We start from the raw sequence: 6,000 nt of genomic DNA, 5'->3' as shown, positions 1-6,000 counted from the left end.
AACAATAAAAAAGGGACACCTCATGCTTGCACTACTTGTGCCAGGAAAGTACAAGGCAAAAAACATGGACGTGTACATGACACCTTTGATAGAGGAGTTACAGATATTATGGAGAGGAGTGCAGGTCTTTGATATTTCCAGAGCTCCTAGATATACCAATGATATTTTGGTCAGGGGTATCTTGATGTGGACCATGCATGACTACCCAGGATATGGAGAGTGCGCAGGTACGTGGTTGTGTCTTTACATATACAATGAGGGATTATGCTTTTTTTACTCTCTTTCATACGCATGTCTTGTACTAACACATTCATGCACGCGTGCAAGACTTGTTACAAGTGGGTACCATGCTTCTCCTGTTTGCGGACCGGCTCTGAAATTGCTTGCACGCTACTCCAAACATATGAGGAAAAATGTTTATGAAGGTCATGCTCGATACCTTCTCGTACATGGAGGTCAGCTTGATCCACCATCATCATATTTAAAGGCAAGTGACTGGATTCAAGCTTGGAGGGTGAATGGAGAGGAACCTCCTCCTAGTATGAAGAGACTATCGACCTTTCACGAGCTTCCTTATTGGGGTCAGTTACAAATAAATCATCTCTTGGATCCCATGCATATCTTCAAGAATGTGGGGGCTACTATTTGGGCACACTTGGTTGGTTCCAAGGACTCAAGAGGAGTGCGAGAAGACTTGCGTGCTATGAATAGGATGGCTTGTTTGTGGCCCCAAGTGCATGCTTCGGGAAAAGTTGTCCTCCCGAAAGCAACATGGATCCTCTCTACGAGGGAAGAGGCAGCAGTCAAGGCAGACATTGCCTCTTTTCAAACACCGATAGGGTACATGCATTGCTTGAAAGAAGCATTTTTAAAGGACAATAAGCTTAGTGGGCTCAATTCCTATGATTGGCACAAGATCTTACAGGTATTCTAAGTAGAATTAGTGTACCAATAATCGTGATGCATTAGCGTAATTATTATTATGTTATATTGTTGACATGACTTCATTGTTGCTTTGATAGTTCATCCTCCCAATTACAATAAAAGGGTGCTTACAAGAAGATGTTAGAAATGCTATATTCAAGATCTGTGGTATTGTGAGGTATGCTTACTATCGAATCGCATTGAATGTATTTTCTTCAATTTAAGCTAATTAATCTGTAGAGTGATTATGAAAATATCTTACATGGACATGTGAAATAGGTGGATATCTCAAAAAGAGATCTCTATATCAAGCATCGAGAAGGCTAGGGTGGAATCCATCGAAGCCGTGTGCTTGCTTGAGAAGCACTTTCCCTCGAGCATTATGACAACTCAAGTCCACTTGCTTGTGCACATAGTTGATGAGGTGGCTATAGCAGGTACCGTTCATAGTCGATGAATGTTTTTTCTCGAGCCGTTTATGAAAACTTTAAAGGGATTTGTAAGACAAAGAGCAAGACCGACGAAAGCAAGCATGGTAGATGGATGGCTTGTGCAAGAGTCATTAGTATATATCACAGAGTTTCTTGCATCCACGGATCCCGATATGCTACAAGCTTGGCATAACAAGGATGATGATCACATCATTGGCAAGGTTCGCCAAGGAAAAGGGATTGAAAGAAAGATGAGCGAAGAGTAAATGGAGAAATTCAATAATGTTTGTATCCTCAATAGCCTTGAGATGTAGAAGTGGAGTGAGAGATATGAAGTGGCCAAAGCAGAAAGAATAAATGCAAGGACGAGATTCAGAGTAATGTACAGGCGATCACAACCATATCCATGACATCTGGCTCTTCTCCCTACTCACATGTCACTTGATTGGCTACAACAGGCTCTACGGAAAGCCGAACGTGATGGAGAGACAATAAACGAGCGTGACCGAGAGTTATCATCTGGATGTATGGTGCATGTAAGTTTCTTACCTCTTGACGTAATTAAGTAATTATTTGTAGCAATATATGCTATAAAATTGATGCATCTTCATTGTTTTAATGATGCTCTTTTACGGTATAAAAAGGATAGTGCATCATATGGACGACATTTTCGTGTGGAACGCATTGATTCAAAGAGAGTCACGTATGATTGTGGAGTCATGGCTAACTTCACACAAGATAGCTAAGTAAGTGCTTCAGATACCAATCTTCTCTCCTCACAGTTGGATTATTGTGGAACCATACGCGACATCTATGAAATTGATTTCAAACGATTTACTATTTTCATTCTTGATGTAAAATGGTTTAGAATTATTTACAACGGTCCCCATGTGACAGTGAGAAAAGATAGTAGCAGTCTCTTTGCAATAGACTCCACCAAACATTGGACTGATGAAACTGATACTTTTGTTCTTCCCGATCACTATGAGCAGGTGCATACTAATGATTTAATTAATCGAAGCTTTCGTTTTTAAAGTCCATTGATAAATGCGCTTGAGCATAATTTCATATATATAATTGACAACATTTGCCACCCATCTTCAATATAGGTGGTTTTTCATCCGTATCGTTCTGATCCAAGATGGTGGTACGTGATCCAAGTTGCACCACGAAGTAAGCAAATTTTTGAAGATCGAGATGTGGATATGGACATGCCACTACCAATGCCGGATCCAATTGATGAATCTAGCGAAGAAGATGTAGATCACCATATGAGCCAAGAGGAAGATGCGCATAATGACATCGCATGGGAGGAAGATGGAGATCACGATATTGAGGAAGAAGACAACAATCATGAAGAATCACCACACTTTATTGAAGAAGATGATCAAATACTTTTAGGTGAATGTACGATGCTAGAGTACGATGATGATATAAGAGATCAACTCGGTATAGAGTTGGAGATAGACTTGTTTGGTGCCTTAGACTTGGCTCAAGATGAAACAGTTGATGTAAATGCTCTTAATTGAATTTTTCTCATCTCAAACTTGGACATGAATATATGAACTTCAAAGGCTTGATGTACATGCTCTCATTTTTTTATTCTCTATGAACTTAAACATGTATGAAAATTTAAAAAAATTTGTCATTGGAAAAAACTAACTTTTAAGGCCTATTTAAAAAAAAACCTCTCTCGAAAAACATCGCTATAAAATAGTATATCAGTGTCACTATATAGTAACACTTAAAAGTCACTATATAGTGACTTTTAATAAAAGTCGCTATATAGCGACGCTTTATGAAACCCGCTTTTCATACCGATGATTAATGCTAAGCGGGTGCTAAACATTGGTACGTAAACGTCGCAATAGGATCCATGTGTAGTAGTGTTAGGGAATCCTCCCAAGTCCCACTTTCAAATAAGGGTTCAAGTTTTGGTCACATGGTCAAATCTTAACCCCTTACTTGAAAGTGGGACTTGAGAGATTCCCAAATTCTCTAATATAGTATTTATTGATATGAGTATCATTTTTGCTTGATGTGAAAGCTTTTCAAAACAATATCATGGGAGAATCAATCTACTATGGAATTTTTTCAAATTGGGAGAGAAATGGATGAAAGTGAGGCTAGATTCTCAAGAGTCAGTGGTAATAATCCGTACTTCAACTTATTGGATTTTGATGGAAGGTTGTACATATCTACATATAACTTGCTATATTTTGTGATCACAGACCAAAAGGATTGTTTTCCATGATATGAATGAGTGAATCAAGCTCCACTTTCAATGAGCATGATTCCTCAGATTCAAGGCTATCAAGAACTACTAATGGCGATTGATCTAATGTTGATGATGATTGAAGTTTTGGGAGGTTGTCATCCACACTAACCAAGATGAGGGTCAATGTTTTCTTGGGTGTAACCAATCTTGAAACTATTTTTGGGGCCATTTCAGGGCCACGACATGATGCACTCCTAGGTGAAATTTTGAATTTTACATGGACCCGCGCTCTCATTGGAAATTTTCCTAACGTCATGATGCCGCACTTCATAAAGCATAATTGACAAGTATTTTTCTAATCTAGGATACACGAAATCCAATGGAGATCGTACTCTCTACTACAAAGTTCAAGGGGAAGACATCACCATTGCACTTTTGTATGTAGATGATCTAATTGTGACCAAAAGCAAGGATAGCTTCATCAAGAAATTGAAACAAGACTTATCTACATAGTTTGGCATGCAAGATCTTAGACTTATGCACTATTGTCTTGGTATTGAGTTCTAGAGAGATTCAGATAGCACCTTTATGAGTTAGGTGAAATATGTTGACAATCTCCTGAAGAAGTTTCATATGGTAGATTGCAAGGTTGCAGCCACTCCCATGGAATAGAGTATGAAACATACAAAAGATTCAGAAAATCCTACAGTCGATGACAGGTACTACACACAGCTCATTGGATCTCTTATATATCTGACTATCACATGGTCGAATATTTGTTATGCAGTAAGGTCACTAGCATAGTTTATGGCAAATCCAAAAGAGTCTCACTAGAATGCAGCTAAAAGAGTCTTGAGAGACATCAAAGGTACAAGATAGTTTGGGATAGAATACAGAGCAAGTTATCCACGGTTGCACGGATACTGTGACATTGACTCTGCCGGAGATTATGAGACCAGGAGATCCACACAGGGATATGTATTTTTCCTTGTTCAAGGTGTTGTATCATGGCTATCAAACAAACAACCAAATGTTTCTTTGTCTTCAACTGAAATAGAATATAGAGCACTCACTACACTTGCATGTGAAGCTTATCTTCAACTGAAATAGAATATAGAGCACTCACTACAGTTGCATGTGAAGCTATATGGCTCAGAAGACTATTGTCAAAAATAGATTACTTTGATGAGTCAAAGCCACAAAGCCAACAACAATATATTGTGATAATCAATCAACTCAAGCATTGGCCAAGAATTCAGTATATCACTCTAGGACAAAGCACATTGATGTTAGAGAGCACTTCATCATAGGGGAAAGGGTTAGATGCCCTAACCCTATGCCCTAAATGGGTTTGTATATGTTCTACATTTTCAACTAAATCTAGTGTAATGTTAGTCATTTGTGGTGTGCTCTCTAGCTGTGCCCTCCTCCTCGTCTCCACTCTTCTCCTCTACATATTTTTTCCCACTCCCCCCCCTTTCCATCTCCATCTCCTTTTCCCTCCCTCCCTCTTTGTGTGTGTGTGTGTGTGTGTGTGCACGTGCATGTGTGTGTGCGTGTGTGTATGTGAGTGTGCCATATGGAGGTTTGGGAATTTCACAACCCTCCATGATCACTTTCTTTCATACACTCTCTCCCTCTCCCTCTCCCTCACCCTATCCCTCGACCCCTCCCCCTCTCCCTCCACATCTAACTCTCCCTTTCCTTTGAGACTATATTAGATTGTAAGAAACCTGTACACAAGAATGTGTGTGTGTGTGTGTGTGTATGTGAGAGAGAGAAGAGAAAGAGAGAGAGAGAGAGAGAGAGAGAGAGAGAGAGAGAGAGAGAGAGAGAGAGAGAGAGAGTAGCATCACACACACACACAAAGTGAGAGAGAGAGAGAGAGTAGCATGACACACATAGTGAGAGAGAGAGAGAGAGAGAGAGAGACCTTCTCTTCCATTATGGCACTCGCGTGGAATCTCAGGATGGTCATGAAGGGCTCAATAGCAGCACTAGCATGATGGACGTGATGTTGCAGGAAAGCAAACAACAAAGATGAGGACCATTGGGAAGGAGATAGTAATATGATGACCTTTAGCACTACTTTTGAGATGTACTTATATCACACATTAGATTATTAATGAAAATCTAATTGATGCAAAAAGCCAAGGAATAGTTATTATTTATATCAAGTGACTCCTTGATTAGCATAATTAGCTATATAACTCACAAAATCCGCCTCTCGATATCTTTTTGCACAAGGAGATCCATCTATCATGATATCTTCTTGCCGCCTTCATCACTCCCATCCATCGTTCTTGATATCCATTTGCTTTCAAGTTCTCTCTCTCTCTTCCCCCCTATGTCATGCTACTCTCTCTCTCTCTAATAGACTAGTATATCACTCCAGGACCAAGCACATTGATGTCAGAGAGCACTTCA

The sequence above is a fragment of the Dipteris shenzhenensis genome, chromosome 4 (assembly GCF_047967505.1).
Source record: "Dipteris shenzhenensis isolate YYH24624 ecotype China chromosome 4, Dip_SZ_1.0, whole genome shotgun sequence".
NCBI classification, from domain to species: Eukaryota; Viridiplantae; Streptophyta; class Polypodiopsida; order Gleicheniales; family Dipteridaceae; genus Dipteris; species Dipteris shenzhenensis.
Note: the sequence above shows the minus strand (reverse complement) of the source record.